Source organism: Crinia signifera, chromosome 3 (genome assembly GCF_055691185.1).
Source record: "Crinia signifera chromosome 3, ASM5569118v1, whole genome shotgun sequence".
In the NCBI taxonomy this organism is placed as follows: domain Eukaryota; kingdom Metazoa; phylum Chordata; class Amphibia; order Anura; family Myobatrachidae; genus Crinia; species Crinia signifera.
The window spans coordinates 223794938-223820515 of record NC_139219.1 but is presented as its reverse complement, the minus strand read 5'-3'; the positions used below and the strand labels follow the sequence as shown (position 1 = coordinate 223820515).

The following is a 25578-nucleotide window of genomic DNA, read 5'->3' as shown; positions in this document are numbered from 1 at the left end:
TGTACGGCTCCATCCACCTTAAGCAGCACTGTACAGTATTTAAATTATAGAAATGAATACATTGCGGTCCAAAATGGTGACCATTGTACCTAATATAAAAGGACATAGGGGGGCACAAGTGAAAACAGGACGACACTTCATGTCATGCCCAGCACTTTTGTAGATTTAAGAGTGACGTAGGAGCATGCATTTTTATTTATTATTTATTAACAGTTCCTTATATAACGCACACATATTCCGCAGCGCTTTACAGAGAATATTTGAACAGTCACATCAATCTCTGCCCCAGCAGAGCTTACAATCTATATTCCCTACCACGTGTACACGCACACACAGACATTGTAGGGATAATCTTGTTGGGAGCCAATTTAACCTACCAGTATATTTTTGGATTGTGGGAGGAAACCAGAGTACCCGGAGGAAACCCACGCAAGTAAAGGGAGAATATACAAACTCCACACAGTTAGGGCCATGGCGGGTATCGAACCCATGCCCTCAGTGCTGTGAGGCAGTAATGCTAACCGTTACACCATCCATACTGCCCATTGTTAATAATATTGAGTGTACACACTAAAAGATATCGCTCAGAAAGCACTTTCTGAGCAATATCTTTTACTATATCCTCTAGCGTTTATGGTGCTTAAATCCCTGTACACATTAGACAAGTTTTTAAAAGTTATTACTCAGAAGAGGTCTATCTGAGCAATATATATTAAAAACTCATCTAGTACAGTACTCAAGTTCAATATCGTTAACTATCTCCATATCGTCTACGTATGCTGCTCATTCTGATTATATCATCAGCGACTACATGCACAGAGGGGTCCAGTGTGGTCACTAAACGATAACGTTAACCAATATCATTCAGTGTGTATGCACTATAGAGCATCACCATTACAATCAACTACTGTATATTAGCAGTGCCATTAACCAGCGCATGGGGAATGTGGCTTATATTCTTAATACCCACTCCCTCCACTTTTCAAGCAGAAAACTGGGCATTGTACAAGTCCTTCACACACACGGTTTAATTTGAGCAGAAAGCAGCTCACTTTTTGGCGTTGCTTAGCGATAAGGGGGCGTGGTCTATTTCCAAGAGGCCACGACCCTGTTTTCGACACTGTGGGGATTTGAGCTGCTGGCCTCAGACTATGGGGCTATGAAGAGAGTGGCAAGGGGGTGACAGGAGGGACTCCCGACTCCCCCCTCCCCCCCTGCCTGCCTGCGAGACTGGGACGCTCCTGTGAATAGCAGGACAGTCGGGAGGCATGTCCTTAGGATTAGTTATGTGGTAGTGGACAGGATTCACTTCTGTTTGTGCACAATTTAACTATTATATTATACTGGACATAAATAACTTGAATTGGTCCTGGACTACCAACCCAGGGAACCTTTGCAAGTCCTCCAAGCCACCCCAGGGTGCCACAGCACACATGTTGGGAACCACTGATCTATACAATAGTTTTCATTGTTTTCCCTTGAGCAGAAGGCCCTAAAATCCACAATATTATATGGTTAGTTCATTCACAATCACTTATGTAGCATCAGAAATAGTACTGCAGCTAATCTGAATGAAAACTCCTTAGAATAAATCTACACGATCTTCACTTCACATGTATAGCCGTTAAAATGACTTTCACAGCTTCCTTTACAGAAAACAAGTTAAAAGGGTTTCTTATTCCTAAGGACTAACAGACTGTATACACATGGGGAGGAATTGCTGCAAAGGTAGTAGAAAGATGGCTCTCAGACGAATCTTTATTCCAGAACTGAGAAAAACATGAAGATAAAGAGAAGGCTCTCTGCAGAGGAGAGGAATTCTCTGTATGTTTTGTGTTCCAGCCAGCATCCCTCCCCTGTTCCTCTTTTCTCCCTATATGGAGCGCAGCAGTGCTGAGCCGGGCCACACCACTGTTTCCTGCTGTTCCAAACCTCACCTCACTGTGAGACTTTCCTGAAAATCCATTAAATCTCTCTAGGAAAGGATTACTATACTGCAGACGCCCAATATCTAGCATGCTGTGAGAGCTTGCTCAGGGAACAACCGGTTACAAATAATAACAAACAGGTGTAAAAAGGAGACACACTTGTTAGATAATACCATTACATTCAGCTTCGAGTTAACGGACCATCATGAACTGAAATTTATTTACAAGGGATCCGCAGAAGTACATAACTGAATAAGCAAAACAGTGTACATATAACCGTAGCTGCATCAGCAGAGGACACTGGAATAAGTATCAGCGTGGCAGAAAACCACAGAATATGGAGCCAATAAAAGATGATGTAAGCAAGAGAAGGAAAGGCACATGAGGGAATTTAAGCTTGTGAGAGCTTAAATTCTAAATTTATTTCCATATAGAAGATATGCATGCATTTAAATAACATTTCATACAGTAATCAATGAATGTTACACAGTACATCTGCCTGCAATAGGTTTGGCAGGCTTTTAGTTTTGACTAAGGGGGACTGAACTTTTTAGCCAGAGATCTACTATTTGTACACTTACCGGTGATCTACCGGCATCTGCCGCTGTGCAAAATATTCCCTTCCCAGTGCAATACACCCCTTACATATGGGGCCTTATTCTAGTTCACTCTGACAAAATCCTTCTTAGATGGACAAAACCATGTGCACTGCAGGGGGGCAGATGTAAAATGTGCAGAGAGAATTAGATTTGGGTGAGTTATTTTGTTTCGGTGCAGGGTAAATACTGACTGCTTTATTATTACACTGCAATATAGATCTCACTTTGAAGTAAAACCCCACCCAAATCTAACTCTCTCTGCATAAGTAACATCTGCCCCACCTGCAGTGCACATGGTTTTGTCCATATAAGAAGGAATTTGTCAAAGTGAACTAGAATAACCCCCATAATGCCTCAGAGTTCACATTATGCCAAAATTCACATTATGCACCAGAGTATGAGCAAAACTTAATGGACAGAGAAAGGGGCAGCAGGCAAATAAGGACATGGGAAACCTTTTTAGTTTTTTATTATTGGTGTTTATTAATAATACACTATGTGCGGCTGTGTTGTGTGCAGCTGTGAAGTGTGTAGTTTAAAGTGTGGGGAAATATTAATAAGAATATTGGAGATATCCCAGAGATCCTTCACCTGATCTGACTGCCTTCTGTCCTCCACAGGTAATTGGATTCCTACTCCTAGCATCCCTGCATAGTGATTTCATCTGCTGTAACCAAGCCCTGCTGGTAATTTAGATAGTGAAATCTTAAGGCCCCCATACACTAGCCAATTTTGGTCAGATTTCGGCCAGATCAGTCGGATCTGGGCGAAATCGGACCAAAATCGGCTAGTTTTGATGTCCCCTCAGATCCGATGCGCGGTCCCGTGCGCATCGGATCTGCGTCGGGTGGTCGGACCTGCTGCACGTCCGACCACCCGACTTGGGACCTAGTGGGGCGGCGGTGGAGGGAGCGGGGGACGCTGCGGGACGCTGGGTACGCAGCGGGACGCTGGGGTGACACAGGCGGCATAGAGCCGTGGGTGACACAGGCGGCATAGAGCCGTGCAGGGGGAGCCGGGAGCTGTCAGCACTGAATAAAAAAAAAAGCCCATACAATGAATGGGCGGCCTGTGATTGGCTGAGCGCCAGTCAGCTATTGGCTGAGAGTGCGCTCAGCCAATCACAGGCTGCCCATTCATTGTATAGGCTTTTTTTCTAGCACTGACAGCTCCCGGCTCCCTCTGCCCGGCTCTATGTGCCGCCTGTGTCCCCCGCAGCGTCCCCAGCCCCCCCTACTCCCACCAGCAGCCCTGCTCTGAAGCCCCCCCCACCCCCCCCCCCCTGCTCCCCGGGTTTTTTACATGTGATAAATCGAGACGATTTATCACATGTAAAAAATGGCACATCAAGTGCCAATCTAATCAAGCTCCCCCGGGGAGCAGCCGGGGAAGCTCGGGGGGGAAGTCAGGGGCGACTTGTCCTAAGGACAAGTCACCCTAGTGTATGGGGGCCTTTACATTTTGTAATGGTTTAGTCTGTATTTGGGCATGAAAGGACATTGTATTAGTGGGGGGTGTATTGGACTTTCCCTATTCACACTTAGCAGGAAATCTTTGCTGTGGGTGGGGCTATCAATTAAGGGCTTAATCTGAATCTGGACGGCTGGTTGCCGTGTGCGGCTGTGTTGTGTGCAGATGTGTAGTGTAAAGTGTGAGGAAATATTAATAAGAATATTGGAGATATCCCAGAGAAACAGGAGAGGACAGGAGAACACCCATCTACCTTCTAATATCACCCAAACATACTGCTATCAACATACAACAGTGAGCTAAGGACTTCTCCACCTCCAACACATTCTGAATGTACAGCCCTCAACAAGCTCCCTGTCTGCAGGTCGCTAACCTATGCTCATAGCCAGTACTTTCTGTTCACCCTAATATCACAAGTCATATTTTCTCTGTATCCATTTCAGTGTGCCACATTACTTCTCTGTGCACTGTATATGTCTCTCTACACCTGCTTCACACACTAGTTACCCTAACTCTGTACTTATCTTTCTGAACTACACTGTTGTACCAGAGTCATGGTTCCTCAATCCTGTGCTATACCTATTCACTCTGCATGCTTTCTGCCCCCTAGCAGGGTGTGTTGCGGCATGTTAGGGGTCAAGGGTGCAGGTGGAGGAGGGAGAGGACTACTTTGTCCATTCTCTTTACCTGCTGCCTCATGTCCTAACCCTCCCTGCCATGCTCACTTCTTGCCTCAGGTCTCCTTACCTGCACCTCATGTCACCTGTCTGTCTCCCCCTCCCTCTAGATTGTAAGCTTCTTAAGCTGTGTACACACAGGGGCTGAAATCGCTGGGAATATGGTCGCTGGGAATATGGTCGCAGTGATGGAAGTGTGCCACGGCGATAAATCGCCGGGTACGCGCTCCCGTTTTCAGCCCCATTCTAATTGCTGGTCGCAGGAGCTTGCTCCTGTGACCAGCTGATTACCTCTGTGGCTCCTACGGCAGAGGTTCCCTTTCATCAGCGGCCATCTCTGGTCGCTGATGAAAAGGAGACACTGAGCAATATAATGCTCAGCAATGTATTGCTAGCAATATATTGCTGAGCAATATATCTCCCCCGTGTGTACGGGGCTTTAGAGCAGGGCCCTCCTGTTCTCACAGCACTCTTCTTGCCTTTCAACTTACAGCTCTCTTACTCACCTACAATCTATACCTGCATCTCTTCTCACTCACGTCCCTATATCTCAGCTGTATTGTGTACTAAGATTTGTGCTGTTAATTGTATTCTGTTTTTGTTCTTCTGTTGCTGTTACAGTATGTCTAGTTCTGTATACCTTGTACTGTTCTAATGTGTTCTATATGTACAGCGCTGCGTACCACTTGTGGTGCCTTATAAATAAAAATAATATAATAATAATAATATTATGCCCCTTTCCCACTGCAGCTAAATAACGGTAAATTGCCAATTTTCAGCGCAATTTACCGTTTTAAGGCTGCAGTGGGAAAGTGCAAGAGTTGAAATACCGTTTAAAGCTAAATGGTATTTCAACCCGTTTTTAAAGCATAGTCCTACACGTTAAAATAACGTTTAAGAGGCAGTGGGAATGCCTCTTAAACGTTATTTAGCCTCCAGGCCGTGGGTCCTCAAACTGCGGCCCTCCAGATGTTGTGAAACTACAAATCCCAGCATGCCTTGCCACAGTTTTGCTATAAGGGAGTGTTAAAACTGTGGCAAGGCATGCTGGGATTTGCAGTTTCAGAACATCTGGAGGGCCGCAGTTTGAGGGCCCATGCTCCAGGCAGTCCCAGTGCCTAATGAGACCTAGTAGTCCTCACTTTGTGCATGTGCATAATAAAGAGCCGTTCATTACATATGCACATATGTAATGAGCGGCTCATTATTATGCACATGCACTCATTACATATGCGCAAAGTGAGACGAACTAGTTCTCATCAGGCACTGGGACTGCCTGTACCCTGCATGGACCCCCCCCCCCCCGCCTCCCCACATCCCCGTGCAGGTAAGTACAAGGGGAGGGGAGGTGGGGGCACAGGGCAGGTACGGGGGGTTAGGCACTCCTTACACTTGGGGGGGGGGGGAGGGATTAGGCACTCTTTACACTGGGGGGGTGGGGTTTTTAGGCACTCTACATTTTACACGGTTCACTGCAATGGGAATGGTACTTAAAACTGTAATCTGCTGCAGTGGGAATGCTAATACCGTTTTAAATACCATTTAAGATTACCAGTACTTTAAACTGGTCTGCAGTGGGAAAGCAGCATAAGGCACCTGTTTTCTCTCCTCTACCCATATTATATTATATATATTATCTATCCTTGTGTACCAATGCATATTTCCCTATAAACCTGTCACTATCTCTCACATTGTTTACTGCAATAGTCTCTTAACTGGTCTTCCCCAATACAGACTCTCACCACTATAATCCATCATGAATGCAGCTGCTAGGTCAGTGGTTCCCAAACTGTGTGTCATGGCACCCAGGGGTTCCTCAGGAAACTTGCAGTGGTATAGGACCAATTCAAAATATATATGTGGTCACCTAGTAATCCTGGTCAAAGCAAATGCTTTGAAAGCTAGTCTGCTACATTGTTATTGCATTTTGCAATTACATTGTTATTGCCTCTGTGTATGTGCGTGTATGTAGTTCACTCGCTGCCCACAGATGGCAGTGTTTCTGAGGCACACAGACACTATAATTATATATATGTAGATGATGTAACAGAAAAACCAGTGCTTGTGGCTATCAATCATAACATATGTGGACAAACATAAGCGAATCCTATCCCTCAACACTTAATTAAGCCCAAGCATGACCTGTAAATACAATTGACGTAATTTAATATTTTCCCTATTTATAAAATAACTTTTGCCATAGGGGCACTGTGCAAAAAATCCTGATACTCTAGGGTGCCATGATTCAAAAAGTTTGGGAACCACTGTGCTAGGCTAACCTTCTTCACCAAAACTGCTGTCAGTCCCTCCATTGGCTACCTGCATTTTACAATATTCAATATAAAATACTTTTACTTCCACACAAGGCCATAAAACAAATGGCATCAACCTACATCTCTTTGCTTGTCTCAAAATATCTCTCAACCCGACCCCTTCGCTCTTCACAAGACCTACGTCTCAGCCACATGCATTACTTGCTCCCATTCATGATTGCAGAACTTTATTTGGGCTGCAGCAACTCCGTGGAATGCCCTCTCACACAAAGAAGACGACTCTCCAGTCTCCAAATCTTCAAGAGTTGCCTGAAACTCACCTCAGGCAAACTTCTCAAATTACAGAACCATCCACATAACCATCATAAATCTTTCCTACCAAATAACATCCCCACTGTATAATTGGAGACAGGGTAGTGATTGTCACTGGTGTGGTGCACCAAAAGAGAAAATAATTTCTAGACTCTAAAATTTACCTTTTATTAGGTTTATTAAAACTGCGAAATATACAAACTAACATGAAACATTGAACAGTGAACAGTGAATACAGTGATGGTTAAAAACTGCGCGTGCGGTGTTAGCATGCGATACCTCCTACTGAATAGATCACTTCTCCCGTTATCACCTATTAAGTACTGTCCCTTTGCGTATCTGATGGCTCGAATTAGCCTATGTGACAGATATCTGTCCCTTTGCGTATCTGATGGCTCGAATTAGCCTATGTGACAGATATCTGTCACATAGGCTAATTCGAGCCATCAGATACGCAAAGGGACAGTACTTAATAGGTGATAACGGGAGAAGTGATCTATTCAGTAGGAGGTATCGCATGCTAACACCGCACGCGCAGTTTTTAACCATCACTGTATTCACTGTTCAATGTTTCATGTTAGTTTGTATATTTCGCAGTTTTAATAAACCTAATAAAAGGTAAATTTTAGAGTCTAGAAATTTTCTCTTTTGGTGCACCACACCAGTGACAATCCCTACCCTGTCTCCAATTATACTCTGCCTAACCATTGTCCATGGTCGCACACCCCTGCACCTCTATTGCTACTTAACCATATCAGTACCTGCAGGGGGCCTAGCCCAATACTCTATATCTCTGCGCTAAAGTCTTGTGCGATTGAACCCCCCAAACCCCATTTCATCTAACATCCCCACTGCACAGTCCAAACATATCTTCACTTTTCCATCCTCGTGATGCCTGGCCAACATTGCTGGGTTACTGTATTATACAGTCCTCAGAGAACCTTTGCAATCTGGTGGACCACTATACAATATATAACACCTATCCTTGTGTATTAATCACTATTTTCCTATAGATTGTAAGCTTGCAGGCCAGAGCTTTCTACATACATTATATATATATATATATATATATATATATATATATATATATATATATATATATATATATATATATATATATATATATATATATATATATATTTATTTATTTTATTTTTTCACCCAGTTTATTCTTTCACCGTCGTTTCCAAGATACAGGTGGCTCACCTTGTTCTAATAAGCCAGACTTTATTTATAATACTCTGCGATAGAAAGGGGAGATCACACGAACTCTGATTTTTTATTTTTCTGGGGCAATCGCTTACAAGCCATGGTTTTTCCGAACTCAGGCAGCATTACATCCAGCCCTGAGTGTTTAATAAGCCTCTCACCATGTTGCTAGGGCTATAACCTGCATTTCTGCAGAAGCCAATATACTTAGTTGTTGCAGTGAATCATCTTTGCTCTATTGCATATATACAGTATAGTGTGTGTGTTGCATAAAAGCATCTAGATCTGGTTTAGTAAACAATAGCAAAGCAAATTAACTGGGGGTTTCCTTTATTTTAATACCTTATTATAAAGGCCAATAAAATGTAAGAATCGATCGTATAAAATACATGCTTCTATGAATTCCATGTTTTAGAGTAAGTACATTCAGATCTTGGCTTTGATTTCACTTGACTGACAAAAGGTGACTTCAGTAATAAAAGCAGAACAAACTTCTAAAGTACATATTCTACTCAAGGGGGACATGGACTTCCCCTACAAGGGAATGAGAAACTAATGTTTGTAAGTCAAGCAGCCTCCATACCATGCATTGATTATCAGAGCCAGAACTGACAGGGCTGTCTTACAAATCAATGCACCAACAGGATTTCATTAGGCGTGCTCTGAAAATGAATCAATAGTAACACAGCTTCTTGTTTTGTAAACAAATGCTAAAAAAAAGGTGAGATCAGGACAAAAATCCTATTTAGGTCAATGGGTAATTTTATTCTGTTCTCGCTTTCAGAAGGTGCCTCTCTGAAGTATAAGCATTAAAGATTAAGAGATGGCGCACTAGTAGGGGGAATGTGACAAGTTTTATCAACGATCCAATAAAGAATATATATCAAAGCATCAGGAATGCTAGCACATAAAGGTGACATACTTAAGTACCTTTTAGGGGTCAGAGGTCAATGGATCAGTAATAAGCAATACTAGATATTTATACATAGCTTCTTCTACAAAAGGCAACTTGAGTACATATTTGTATGCTATAGAAAAAGATTTTATTTATTTGCCCCATAAGCTCATAACTGGTACAATCATAAGTAACGCGTACAATGCCAGCTGGAACTTACCATGAAATGCGACCATGCCAACTGCTTTAATAAGATATTGCCTTGAACATGGGCATCACTACTTTCCTACTGCATGGACATCAATGCTGAATTTGCACCCCAGAATGCCATGCAAAGGCCACTACCAAAAGTGCATTGAGAGGAACTTTTGTGCACCAATATGCTCACTTCTGTGATTAACTGAAGCAGGGGGGGTCTGAATAATATGGCACATACACGGTTTGATTTTGACTATTTTACTATTCACTTTCGCCTATATAAGCAAAATGGAATTAAATGAAAAATCAAAAGCATTGTATTTCTATTCAATCCCAATGCGGACCCGCGGCATCGAAATCGAATCGAAAAATAGACTGTGCATTCAAGACTAGGTATATACAGTAGTACAGATCTGCACTATAGACTATATATAGCAATTGCAGCAAAGAACAGGGTTGTCCCTGCTGGGGTATATCGACAACACCCCCTGTATCCATCGCAGCTGACCATTGCACATGTTACATCAGCCCCACCTGCAGTGCATATGGTATTGTCCATTAGAGAGTGATCGTGCCTTTCCGAGTGAATCAGAATATTCCCCACAGCCTTATCATTTTACAATTGTTATTTCTGCCTCTTATAAATGGGAGCAGATGCCACTGGAGAGTTTTCATGTTCCACTGATCCAAGGAAATTATGCAAATACAGGAGGCCATTATACCCAAGAGCTGAAGGGTGAGTAACAGTGGAAACCTTTTCATCTGTAAAAGTGATAGCACCAGTCGCTGAATCTTCCAACATCTTTCTTGAGAAAGGACAATGGAGAGTCCTTTGGTGTTTATCTGAATGCCCAGGAACTGGATGATTTGGGTTGGATCTAATTGACTCTTCTCTGTGTTGATGATCCAGCCATGATCCCTGCTGCCATAATCTTAGCCGCAAAAGACGCTGCATCCAGGGAGGACTCTCAGTGATAATCAATAGATTTTTGCATTATTCCTAGACTTCTAAGCAATTAATGTTTGGAGATTCTCTCTAATATCTGTATGTATATTAAACGCCCTGAGCCTTAGGGCCCTTGATACTGACGCTATCACCACACTAGACCTGAGTGCCAAGGCAGATGCAGAATGTGCTTTACAAAGCGAATTCTCCATTTTCCTGTCCATTGCATCCTTGAAGGCCGTGCCATCTTCTACTGGTATCGTGGTTCTGGAACAGAGTTCTGCCACTGCTGCCTCAACTTTAGGGATCAGGCACAAACTTAGAAACAACTCATCTTTGAATCGGTACATCTTGTCATTCCTGGCACCAACTGCCATTCTTTTATCGATATTAGACCATTCTTTGGAAATAATTTCCCTTACTACCTTATGGACTGAACACGCTCTCACTTTTCTGGATCTGTCCTCAAATAGTGGGTCCTGTTTCTTCCAAAGTACCCGGTACATCCTTGTAATCCATTGCTTTGTAAATATATGTGCTTCTTATTAACCCCTACTAATTTTCATTTGTGTGCTGCCCTGGAGTACCCAGCCTGTGCCGGCATGTTGGGGGGCCCACACCACCGACCCATACCCAGTATTAGGTACCCCCAGTGACACAGAGAAGCCTTGACGTACGGCCTGGGGGCTTAGCCCTATATCTGCAGATATATGCAACCAAGATCTCTGAGTGAGAAATATCTACATAATAATCAGATAATACAGTGTGTAATTGAGAAACAAAATGTTAATAATTACCCCTCCCTTTTGGCACATGAGTGACACACCTCTGATTGAGCAGCTTAACAACAAATGTGTTGTGTAAATATTTCTAAGAAGACTCTCCACAGGTCCAAGTTAAAAGACCTTGGCTCCCCTAATTCCCCCGACTCATCAGTGGAAACATCCTCTACATACTCCAGCTCCTCTGAGGATCCTTCTCCTTCCTGAGTGAAGCCTGCCTGGGACCTGGACTTTTTGGAAGTCTGCATCTGCAGAAATTCCCTTTAGATACAAAAGACTTTCTTCTAGTCCAGTGGTTCCCAACCCTGGTCCTGTTCTCAAAATGGCCAAAACCATGTGCACTGCAGGTGGGGCAGATGTAACATGTGCAGAGAGTTAAATTTGGGTGGGGTGTGTTGAAACTGAAATCTAAATAGCAGTGTAAAAAATAATGCAGCCAGTATTTACCCTGCACAGAAACAAAATAACTCACACAAATCCAACTCTCTCTCTATACAATTTACATCTGCCCCACCTGCAGTGCACATGGTTTTGTACATTTTGAGAACAAATTTGTACTGCAAACAGATCTGAATAATATGTGTAGGTCAAAGTGTTCTCAAATTCTAGATCTCATTTGCTGCATTCTGCATTATTTACAGTCACAAAGAGAAGCAAAAAAAAAAGAAGCTCCCCTCCCAAATTCCTAATCAGGGAGAGCAGTATGAACAATGCACACCATTGCAGAGGTATTTAGTATATTCAAAGCATGCTGAATTATTTAATCCTCAGTTATTGCTTCTACTGTAACACAGAGCTCGCAGCAGCTCAAGCATCTAGCATCACACTAATCTAACTCAACTTTAGCTATCTTTAGTAGGATAAAATGAGCAATAAATGACAAATCCCGACGAACTTGATAAGACAGCCTACACTTGGCACCACAAAAAAACCCATAAAAAAGGTTAACGTTCAATAATAAAAGTACCTCTGCAAAAGATTACCTCACAGATTCAGCATTCCAGCCTTCCATGCTACTTTGAGCAATCCATATGAAATTAATATATTATACAAGATCGAAAAATCTGAACATGCTCCTTGTTGCAAAACAAAACACCATAATAAGGAAAGCAAACTGAACAGTAAATTTAATAAAAGTTTGTAGCAATAACCACTAAACTATTACCGTACTTCTCTAGGAAAAAGTGAAGCACAACAAAAGTAATTTCCTGTTTTGTTGCAAGCCTTAATGAAATGACTTTTGCTGTGTACACATGGTACAATTTGACATTTGATTTTGAATATATATGGATTGCATAGACATCAAAGCTCTTACTACAAGTACCCAAAAATACCTGAAAAGCCCAATTCTGACAGATACTACAAGTATTACATGCATTGTTTTATAGCAAAGACTAAAAAGAGAGTGTGAGCCCTATTTTACTTCAATAACGTGTGCATATTTCCGACAGTCAGAAAGATCGGAAAACCTATTCAATGTGGCAGTTTTCAGCCTCATTGTTACCCATGGGATTCAACTTTTATAAAGTAAAATCTCCCCATTTAAAAACCGTTGCTAAATTGCTGGTTTACTGACAGTTGCTAAAGCTTGACAGGCAAAGGGGGAGAAGGATAGCAGAGTTCATCGTGGGACCAAAAGTATTTCCGCACACAGGTCCTTTCCGGGGTTCTAATCGGGATGTAAACATTTAAAATGTTGACAAACTGTCCACACCATTATGTTGCCATGTTCTGAATTCCAATATTGAAGTAGTCAACATGCTGAATTTGTTGACACAAATTGTCAACATCCACAACGTCAGCACCAAGATGCCGATATGGAGTATTTCAACAGCCATTTCAATGCCAAAGCATGCTATTTGGGTTGTCGATATGGTTATGCTACATTCAATGTTAGCATTAGGCTAAAATATCAGTGTTGACATAAGGCCGGTCAACAGTCATTGAAAAAAAAAAAAGAAGGGGCCATCCAATTATCTGTCCAATCTTTTTGGTTAGATCGAAAACCTAATGTATGGAAGCAGGTGGCAATCAACTATTTGCTCTCAAAAGCCGGAAACTAGGTGATTTCTGTGGTTTATCTAAACAACCATTTTTGCCCAAACAGATACGTTCACATACTGGCAGGTATTCAATGCAGCCGGCGAGGGGGTTAAACAGCGAGGATTGCAGAAAACCAGCGATCCTCGCTGTTTAACCCCCGCGCCGGCCGCTCGTTCTATTCAATGTTCTGGGGAAATCCTCGCCGTCACAGGACAGCGAGAATTTCCCAAAACAGCGAGCAAAAAAAAAAAAAAAAAATGAGCAGTGTAGTTAGTGCATGTGGCAGGATGCCAAGCAACATACGGCTTTGTGATTTTCCCCTTACAAATACATACTAGGAAACAATTTCACGAAGAAAAATAAATAAATAAAAGAACAGAACTCTGACAAGAGGAGGAATACAGACATTTGTTTTAAAAATAATATTTAAGAAGATAATGAGCACATAAATACCTTTTGCATAAATACCATGAAAATTTTATGGTGTCATGAATCTGCCGACTCTAGTACTGTAGTATAAAATAGAACAACAATAATAATAATAATAATAATAATAATAATAATAATAATAATATTATTATTAATAATAATAATAATAATAATAATATAGATTATGGGGTGTATTCAATGCTTTCTGCGAGCTGTGACAGCGAGCAGGGCTGCCTGCTCGCGGTCACAGCTCGCACGGTCAGTATTCAATTAACCCCCTGCACATGCAGTTTCCCACCTTGCTAGGTTTTTGGAGCGAGGGGAAATCAGTGTATGTGGCGGGTTCTCTGCATTAGCCACGAGCCTCGCTGTTTGGGTGAATCCTCGCTGTCCTCTGACAACAAGCATTTCCCCAGCATGTTGAATAGGATGAGCGGCCAGCACGGGGGTTAAACAGTGAGGGTCGCTTGTTTTCTGCGATCCCCGCCATTTAACCCCCTTCGCCAGCCGCATTGATTTCATCCCATTGTATAATAGTGAAATAAAAGACCCTTTACGGTTCTTGATATCTTTGTGTGACCTGAAATTCATATGCCAATTGTATTCGCTGTGGATCATGTTTTGAATGTACTTTTAGAATGAACTGTTAGGTTGAAGTTCTTAATAAACGTATGTTCTATTTTGAATCAGAAAACAACAGGTGCACATTATCCATTCCTATCCATAAGTGGCAGATCAGTGCCTTCCTCATACCCATTTTTAGTGCCAATTCTACAGGTTAGGAAGTGCAGCCAGAAAAGAACAGATTACTTGGTTGAGGAGCACGTCAACAGGTTTCCCCATATTTTGTGTGTACAGTATGTGTATATAATATGTATTTATATTTATATCATCTCTACTGATTTTCGATACATGTATGGGGAGGGGAGGGGGGTTTAAATGGCCACAGTGTTTTTTACTATGGTAATGCAAATAATCTAGTTCTCAGAAATGAAAATAAATAAATAAAACCGTTTACATAATAAGTTTTACAAAATAAAATAAGTGGGAAGGTTCCTAAAGGTTGTCTGGCTCATGCTGCAGTAAAAACTGCCTGTGTAAACAGGAAAGCCTTTAGTCTGTTTTTAAAGATTACCATACTGGGGGCATTGCTGATATTGTGCCAGAAAGAGACAGACAGGCACAGAACACTTGTGTTGAAAAGCAGAATGGTCTAGGTGCAAATGTAGACATGGGTATTATAAGCCTTGACAAACGAGAGCAGTGGTACAACCTTTCTACTTCTACTCTTAATTAATGCACAACACAATGAAAATAAAAACAACAAGTTCTTCAGAGTATTATTTATGCAGGATTGTCCTCAAATTTGCTTTTGACATAAAACTCTACTCACAACAGGTAGCACTACATATTTCATTATTAAAAATGGTTCTCTACCTCAGCTCCCAGCCCACATCTAAAACAAAAAGTAAGGGAACCCCAACTACACTATCCAGGCTAAACTTATTAATTCACCAGAAATGTACTAATTAGTAGCTAAGTCTATACATGAAGTTAGTAACAAGTCAATACAATCTCATATTTATTGATCAATTATTAAAGCAATTAAAACAAAACAAAAAAATAGGAAGTGTATAGAATACACACATAGGGGGAATTAAAACCTCTCTTGGGAGTCCATTAATCATAGCAGCGGGCACTAATGCTGGATACACATTAGCAGATGTGTACCCAGCATGACATCACTGCCAACCGACCTCGGCATTGGCAAGCAACGACAACAATGATTCCTTCTGCAGCATGGCACTCACTAGCGATGCCTTCTGTCAGCCCTGCATTAATTGTCAGCAACATAATGCAGATACGCACTAGAAGATGTGCCCCATGGGTGCCGGATGGCTGACAGACAGTCATTACACGGATGTTAAAACCCAGACACTCGGGATCCTGGCGGCCACCGGCTAGTCTCCATCATGACCCCCATAGAGGGAGAATAGAATATGTGGCGAGCGTAGCGAGTGCAGTGTGCCCGCAAGGGGCTTCTTTGCGCTCCCCTGCTGTCGGAGTCTGGGCAGTCGGGATCCCGACGTTGGGCTAATGACTGTCGGTGTGCTATACCACACCCGTGCCTCATATCTCATTTAGGGAAATTGTTGCTTTGTTTAGACTATTGGTTCCCAATCTCAGTCTTCAAGAACCCCTAAATCTGGCCATACACTAGAATGACCTGCATACGACCTGGTAATAAAGCAGGTTGGAAGAGCAAACTAATGAGCAATCGTATGGGCTTTAAAATCACATACGATATGCTTAGGACCGCAAGTAAAGCCGACAGATCATACTTGTAGCACATATCTGAGGATCAACCTCTCAACCCTCGGGACCACACATCGTACCGATACACCTCCCTATGTGCACACAATTGATCGCACGACCCATAGAAATAGATAGACCCAGATACGCTCTAGGTTTTCTAGGTCACCCAGCATATACAGAGGTGTACTACACTATCTCAAAAAGGATGCAAGTAGAAATAATGGGCGCCTTCGGCAACAATGCCCATTAAAAAAATACAACCAAAAATTAATTTGTTGGGCGCATAAACTTGCAAGCAGGGCCCTCCTACCTCTATATCAGTCTGTTACTACCCAGTTTGTTTTATCACGGTTGTCTCCAATTGTAGATTGCAATGGAATATGCTGCACTATATAAAAAAAACTTTATAATAAATAAATAAAAACATAGAAAGACAGTGAACCATTTCTTAGTTACCACATTTGAGATTTATAACCCCCCTATGTTGTATAGGTTACTAATTTTTTTATTTCTAAGATAGTAAAAGTGTTTTAGCAGCAATTATGCAATAAAACATAACTTGAATTAATTGTCTTTACAAGAGATACCTATTTAAGAAGTATAAGAGAGGTAGCCAATCACAAAACAATGTTTTTTTAATAAATTATTTGAATAATTCTTGTATAGTGTACCATGTTTTCCAATAGACTAAATTTTTTACAATATAAAAGTTACCAACACAGAGAACTAAAACCTTGGCATTACCAGTAGACATCTGGGATCACATGCACCACGAACGGGTGTGGTATGGCGGTCAGACAGGGGGCATCCCGATGGTCAGTATCCCGACATCAGAATCCCGACTGCCAGTGTTCAGACGGAGGCAAGCGCAAAGATGCCCCTTCTGGGCTTGTTTCGCTCACCACAGGTTCTATTCTCCCCCTATGGGGATCGTGGACCCCGCATGGCAGAATAAATCATGAGTCGGGATCCCCCCTGTCAGGGCACCGCCAGTGGGGATACTGACCGTCGGGATCCCCCTATCGGGCAGTCACCTGGAACTCACCACAAACAGGGGCACCTGATTTGGTCTTATTGCTGTACAAGCTTCTACAGAATTGATATAATAATTAGACAACCTTGGCTTCCTACAGCCCAAATACAGGGAACACTTCTGCATATGCATTCTGGAGAAAAACAAAAATATTCTTGAATGCTTAACAAGCAAAAATAAATAAATATAAAACAAACAATGCCTTCATCTAATTAAAAAAAAAAAAAACCTCAAGCTGACACAGGTGAATGTTAAGGTTACCCTTCTGTAGCAGCAGTTACAATGTTACACAATGTATGCAGCCTGAGATCTACTTCCACATCCAGTTATTAAGCAAGCCATTTAAAGCAAAAGATTCCTTAAGGGGACTACACACAAGGAGATTTGCTGAGCAATGCTAGATAACTCAGAACGGTTGCTCAGCACACAGCAAAGTGTCAGCATTGTGTGTAGAGCAATCTGTCTGGGTCAGTGTTCTACAGTGACTATTAAGTAGATTTGTCCTGCATGCTGGATATTAATCGTCAAGCAATAGCAACCTGCAGGGCCTCTACACACAGAGCGATGTAGGGGTGTTTTCTATGCGATCTAGTGAGAATGCTTACAAAATGCCCTGAAATCTCCCCGTGTGTAGGCCCCATTACAATGTGCCTTGATGGGTTTCTTCTGATTAGCTGAAGTGCAAAAGAAAATGCAAAGAAAAACGGAGCCAACACACAAATAGTCTCCACTGACTGCACACTGTCAATTTGCCGTCATAGAATGTTTGCGATTAGTCACAGATTGTAATTAGGGGGTAACTACTGCTGCTTAGCGAGTCTTCTAACGCAGCATGCCGGGTGTACAAATGCCAGACCCGGCCTCCTGAAATCATTAGATGGTCGCCGACCGATTTCTACAATGCTTGCAAATCTGATCCGTCTAAGATGACTTGCAGTGTCCTGGTTCGAGAACTGGGCATGCAACTGATGTCCTGTGATGTCAGCCATCCACCCCCAGAAGGCAGGTGCCAGCTTATGTTCACATGAGGAAGCCTAGTGTCTTCCAGGGCACACCCAGCGTTTTCATGGGTATGCCCAGGAAACGCATGCAAAAAAACCCGGCCGGCCCTGTGCGAGTGTCATGCCGACTATACACGTCGGCGAAGGCGTCTGCAGAGAAACCCTGCCCATGAGCGAATATGCGCATACACAGTGCTTCAACATCAGTCACCCGTGCAAAAACGCCAGGTACCAATTCAACTAGAACCAGGCTCTTAGTCTCAATGTTCTTTCGCAATTGCATTTCATTTTGTGTTATTTTCTCTGTATGCCCCCGATTTCTTACTATCATACACCTAGCCCAATACGCCATGCAGAGTGAGAGGCATGAGTGAGCCGCCTAGTCCCAAGCAATGCTGCTACCTTTGGATGTCTTTTGTTGCACAAAATGTGTCTTTGTAACAATATAAAGCAACCAGGATGCAGGAGGAGACGCGTCAATTGATTGGACTTAGGACTGTTGTATATATTGTGTGTGAACTATTCTGGTTTCTACATACACCTCCCGGATTATAATGGACTGTACTGGGGCTTTACTTTGCACATTATAGTACAGGTTGTTGTGTAAAGTAAAGCTTACTCTAAAGCATACGGTAGTCCGTGCTGTGAGAAGGTCTTTTTTTTTTCTCAAAAGACTTCAAATTTCTAGAAACGAGCATTAGTTCACCTACAGTGTTTCTCATCGCTCGGCAAAGACAATACACTTAGAATGGCCAAAAGTTATTTTTATTGGAAATTGCAAGATGTTTTATATGCTTACCTCTATATTTCATTTCTTTTATATTACAAGTCTTACTGTAAGTCTATTCTTTCTGTTTTTTTCTTTGAAGAGCTACATATACCATTTACCATTATATACCATAATTTACTGTATATAGCAGTGGTTCGCAAACTTTTTTGCATCACGGCAGCCTAGATTATCAGAATATTTGTCGCGGCACCCCTAGGTGCAAAGTTTGCTACCGAGAATTTCAGAAAACAATATTAAATTAAATAAGTTGTACTTATATTTCATCCTTAGGTCCAATTATGTGGTGAGGAACAGGATTCACTTCGGTTTATCCACATATTTTAAAACTGGAAGCCACAAGCTCTGGTTTTGCCTATTACATTGACCATAAATAATTTTAATCGGTTCTGGACCACCAACACGAGGCACCCCTGCAAGTGCTCCGAGGCACCCCAGGGAGCCTAGGCGCACAGTTTGGGAACCACTGGTATATAGTATTCACTCTAGCAGCCTGCACCTGTCACAACCCAAGCAGGTCCTTTTTCCTGCCAGTGGTGTCACTTTCTGCTCTGGTGTATCTCAAGCTGGCCATATACTTCTGCAACTTCTTGGAGAACCACACTTTTGCATATATCATATGCAAACCAATTCACAGCTGCAGAGGCTGTCCAATCTGAGCGATCTTACGTGCAGTACATCTAATTTCCGACTCCAATCCAAAACGCACGGGACCACATGTCGGATGAGAATCTGAGAAAAAAAACACATACGATTTGGCCAAATCACACTAATGTATGGCCAGCTTAACTCTAAAATCTAGGCACTGAAACAGAGTCCAGTGTGCTAGAAGCACCAGAGCAGAGAGCTATACTCCAGGCAGGAAAGAGGAACTGTACAGTTAGTGACAGGTGCTTGAATGAGAAGTAATATTACACACACACACACACAATTAAAAACAAATTGAGTCTCAACCAAGATGGCAAACTTCAAGATGGCCTCCATACTTGTGACAAACTAAAAACATTTTACCCCCACTTCCATATCATATGTGTAGACACGGCCACATCTAGCTGTTTTATTTGATTTTAAATATACATTTATGGAAAATATTTTGCACTAGATAACATTATTTTGGTGATTAATCAACAGAACCTTGCTTGAATTACAATATAGGAGGCCTAAGAATGACCAATGGCAACACTTTTGTGATCTGTAAATGCACATTTGTATATGAAGTTTAGTAGGGTTTTTTTCTACTCCAAAACATTCCTGTGTAAATTTCTTCAAAGTAGGGATGATTTGTATCAATCTAGAAATTTACAATGGAAAAGTTAACAGCGGGAACTGTAACATTGTACAGGGTGACATGACTCCCTCTAAACCTATCTATGCAAGTATGTGCATGAAAACTACTTATCGCTTTCTCACCGTTAAATCCACGCCCATTATAAAAGATGAGGAAAAAAAACTCCCATATTTTGAAGGGCATGGTAAATGCCATTAAACATTTTATTACATAAAGTGCATGGAATTCAGTTTAAATCAATTGGTTTTGAATACAATATCACCCAGTTAGTTGTGGCCTTCATTGAGGATACACATTTATTCTATTTCTGAAGCTTCCGATTACTTTGCAGCTCTTTTCCGGCATTACTGCTGTAATTCTTGACAAAGCTTACTTGCATTGTCTGGCTAAGTCAATAAGTGTCCTTTTCGTTATAGGGTGCAAAACGATACTCATCAACTTCACTAAGGGCTTCTACAAAGCCAATAAGGCCATCTGAAAGTGGAGGTCTACAAGCATCAACCAAGAACTGAAGTATGCTATACGCCAAGCCTTTTTTGTGCACTTTAAAAGTAGAGGGTTTTTTTCGCCTCACCCTGCATTTTGTTTTCCACTCTGCAAGCAGTGCAATCAAAACATGCTGACAATCTTCAAGTGCGAGTGATAGACTCAATGACCTTACACATTACTGAATCCTGTGGTCACTGTAAGTATCTAGTCACATTGAAACATGCTAAATGAGCCAACAACATATTTTACATTATGTCAAAACAGAAATGAAAATGCATGTTGGAGCTACCAGAAAACTACAGAGACCACAGGAGGCAGAGACTCTTGGGCCACTTTGCACTTTAGAACAGATCTGCTTGCACCAAAAAGTCATAATGTGTAGTCCTAACACAATTTAATAGGTACATTGTTGTTCGGAGATTTCATAACTCATACAGTATCTGTTAACTTTAAGGGTTCTATTAAGCTATAGTAAATATATTAAAACCATAAATTTGCTTTAATAAAGAGGTGCCTATTCAAAACAGAGCAGTATTATACAGGTGGCATCTGCTTTTTTAGGCAAGGACAATAACAGCCACATATCTTTAATTACAAAATAAACAGACTTAAGCCATTCCACTTTGGTTTTTCCGTAATAAGTTACTGCGGGTCAGACCACTGGAGAAAACTTCAATTCAATTGTTACTCCACTCAGAGACGAGTGCCATAGGTGCACACACATTTCTACTCAGACTCCTGAGATGACCAGCAAAAATGTGTGAAAAGTCCATGGTTTGGGCGCCCTAACTAGGACTTTAGATGTGTTTAGCCACTTTACATGACTAAAACTGGTGCTTTTGGGCACTAAAAGCATAATAATTAGAGCGTGCTCCATTTGACACCTATTAAAGCGGCACCAAAACTAATTGGATTCATTCTACACACGGGGCGATATGGCTTCCGATGTTGCCGATATAGTAAACATCGGAAGCAATATCGCATGCTTTTTTAGGGCTTGCGAGCCCGATGCGCTGCCGATGCGCGCAAATAGTCAGTGAAATAGAGAGGGCAGCCAAGACTATATAGTGCAGATCTGCACAATATAGTCTAAATTGTCCCTCTGCAGGCATGCCGTGCGATGCGAGTCCCGATATGATCTGATCGTATCGCGACTCATCTCACGGCATATCCTGCCGTGTGTACACACCTTTAAAATACCTGTTCATTTTTGTATATTTTTGCTTGTTTGTTTTTTTCAATTGCAAATGTCTAAACATGTTATATATGCATCTTAAGCCTCAAATTATCCATGGTGGACACTTGACCATGGATTTTTTTAATTGTTTGTGTCTTATAGGACACAGAGAATGCTCCAGGACTGATTAGACGTTTGATACAATTGGTATTAGACACCGCTGCCAAATAACTATTCTGATTTCCTAATCAAGCTCCCACAGTCTTAATACTGAAATCAGACACTACATGAAATAAATGGATGAACAGTCTAAAGCACGGGTTCTCAAAGTTGGTCCTCAGGACCCCACACAGAGCATGTTTTGCAGGTCTCCTCACAGACTCACAAGAGAAATCATTCTCACTGCTCTAAATAATGAGCTCTCCCTGTGGAACTTTTAAAATGTGTCAGTCAGTAATGAGTGCACCTGTAAGGTGAGGTGTGGGGTCCTGAGGAAAGAGATTGAGAAGCACTGGTCTAAACCAATTCATGGCAATTACATAGAATAGTTTACACCAGGAAACATGAATAAAAAGGTATACAACTTGCTTTATAATAGTCCATCCAATGTGCATATTCTCTTCCAGCTGTACATTAAAATGTCTTGCATACAATAAACAGTACATCACTCTACTTATAACAAAGTGTGAGCTACACTGTATGTGCAATGTCTAATATCTCATGTTGTGTCAAGTTACAACAACAATTACGCAAACATTTGGGAATATTACAATATCATAATTAGGCAGACTTCAGGAGCCAGTCTGTGAAACTATTAAGTCTGGGAAAACGTACATCAAAAGAAGTAACTCAATTGCTAGGCACCAGCAGTAGTTTCTCTAGGCACCCTGTTAATCTTGAAATGCCAACTCATGCAAATACCACAGGGTTGGTCAGGGCTTTCAGTGCCTATAAATCATGAGGACACCAATTGTAATATATGGATATACATTGTTGCTAGTTCACCACAAAGGCCTTAAAAGTGGTAATATGTTTGCCTACAGCAGTGGTCAGGAAACTCGGTCCTCATTACCCCACACAGTGCATGTTTTGCTGGTAACCCAGCAGGTGCACAGGTGTACTAATTACTCACATACACATATTATAAGGTCTGCAGGTGGAGTTAATTATTTCACTTGTGATTCTGTGAGGAGACCTGCAAAACATGCACTGCGTGGGGTCCTGAGGACTGAGTTCCCTGACTACTGGCCTACAGTATGTATTTTTTGTGAATTAAAGATTGAGGGGGGTATGCAATCCTCTGCCGCTATTTTTGGCGGGACCCTATTCAATGCTGTCTTTAATGACAGCATTGAAGAGGGATAACGGAAGAACATGCCTGACTTTAAAAGCGGTCGGACCTGTTCTGCCGACAACGGCCGAGTGTTGTCACAATCCCAGCTGTATATCGACAATCCAAGGTTTTTTATGCGGACATGCCCCTTTTTTTGGCGATCAGCAGGCGGGACATTGAATCCCGCTTTCTGATTTACTGTCGAACAAATGGGCCAGGATCACGGCTTTCGGGAGGGACCGACAGTTGTGATCCGGGATTGCATAGCTACCTAAAGCTCCATACACACTAGCCAATATGCTCCATGAGCTAGATCGGTAGTGTTTTCACCTGAACTCCCTGGCAAATGACATTCAGTGTACACACACACTGAATGATGTTGGTAAACAATATAATTTAATGACATTACTGGGACCCATTGGCTATACAGCCAAAATGGACCTGCATGCTCAGCAGGCCAGTGGGTGGGTGTTAACGATGCGTCGTATCGATAACTATATGGAATGTACACAATAGGCGAGAATGTAAAATAGATCACTCAGAAGGGCCCTTCTGAGTGAAATCTTTTACCTTCTCATTTAATGTAGGGTACACACAGGACTATTTGGCCCAAAAAGACCCAATCGGTGGGGTACGGTGCCCAAATCGGATGCAGAACGTGAGCTCCACAGATCATGAGCGGGTTCCACGCTCGTCTTATGACCCGCTCACAATCTGCATCGTTCTGGTGTGTACCCAGCATTCGTATGTATGGGGCTTTAAAGAATAAATGTTCACTGAATTTGTATGAAATGAAAGATCTTACAAAATTATTTTAAAGAAAAAAAGAAATCAAGAAGAATCCTTAAAATGGTTGCTACCATTTTGGTTTAATACTACTACAGCTTTATCTCGTTCAATCAGTGAAATAATTTATGTAAAAAAAAAAAAAAGAAAGAAATGGACTGTCAGAAAATCTGGAAAAGGTGAAACAAGCAGACAGACATTTCACTCCTAATAAAACAGAAGATGCATTTTAGAATACATCATAGCAGTTCTAAAGTGATTGCACAAGTATGACATGAATTCAACAAGTAGCAGGCCCAAGCATCATGTGAGAACTGTTCAACTCAGACTTCCTGCATGATTATGGGAAATAAAAATGGCCACCAAGATTATAAAAGGAACATAAAACCAAAGTCTTAATATACAGTATTCTCTAAAGTTACAGCTATAGTTCTTTTATATACAGTAGGCCCCATCAGACTATTAAGCTTGTATCGTACAGTTGCAGCCGAAAGTTCCATTCCACAAATCACCTCTGTCACAGCTGTATACTAAAGGGCTCAATATATCGGTTTCTTTGCAGGACAGTTAATATGTATCTTTTTTCAATTAGCAGCTATTCAATGAATTGGTCCATAAGATGATCTCCCCCTAACAAGCAATCAGACACCTTGAAAAGAAAATATTACACTTACCTCAGTCTTGTTCTTTCTAGAAGCACACTTCTTTAAAGGATGATCCAGAGATACCGGGGTACTAAACCTGAAAGAGACCACAAGGCAACGCTTAGAAACATAGGGAGGGGGATGTCACATTTACTGAAGCACTCATATCCTGCTTCCAAAGCCTGACTCACCTCCCCTCCTCTTTCAATAGATCAGTGCTTTGGGTAAACATTTCCAAATATGGAAAACATGACCAAGAAGCTTGTCAAATATCATCCTTAGCTGGTTTTCCCTGTTTTGGTGCTTGGGAAAAAAGTTAAAAAGAGCAATATCTGGAGACTGAATTCCAGTGAGTGTGATTGTGTGTGTCATTAACCCTAGGAGCCTAGACTCTGTCTCCTGCCTCTATGCTAAAATTCCTCACATACTGTAACACTGGAACTCCGCTCGGCATGGTAATTAAGGGTTTGCACATGTAGAACTGCAAGAATGCCATCCTTCCCTGCTACTCCTCCACACAATTACAGAGGATCCCCCTCCTTTTGTATACTATTAACATTATAAAGATTTTACAGAGCTTTAGATTTTATGACTTGTCTATTTATAGATCACAATTTCAGAACAAAACATTTCAAAATGCAGAAACGTTCTTGCCACTAAACAACTATACTAGAAGGCAAATGATTACAGTGTACAACATTTCAGTGCATAAGGCACAATACAGTGATTTATAAGCAGGGTCGGGAGGCAGGGTTATCAGGGGTTAGTAGGTTAAGGTTTTAAAGCAGTAAATATTGCACATAACTGACATTTTTTTGAAGTCTAAAGGCCCCCATACACTACAACCATTTTGCCCAATTTCATGCAATGTCGACCTTTCGGGCCAACACTGTATATCATTTGTTAAGTGGCAAATCATATGTGTTTTCCGTCCAATCCGATGTCCTGCGAGTGTTGGACTGA

General features: G+C 41.6%; 1 protein-coding gene across 6 annotated transcripts in view; it reads right to left on the bottom strand.

Annotated features, from left to right (window-relative positions):
- LPP (LIM domain containing preferred translocation partner in lipoma) overlaps nucleotides 1–25578 on the bottom strand; it is a 306990-nt gene that overhangs the window by 243597 nt on the left and 37815 nt on the right. For 5 of the 6 annotated variants that reach the window (XM_083177528.1, XM_083177530.1, XM_083177527.1 and 2 more), the window contains exon 2: nucleotides 24646–24712. The gene's annotated coding sequence lies outside the window, so the exon portion shown is untranslated. Of the gene's footprint in view, nucleotides 1–13785; nucleotides 13811–24645; nucleotides 24713–25578 lie in introns of those variants that run through there. The other variant, XM_083177529.1, reaches the window with a different exon arrangement.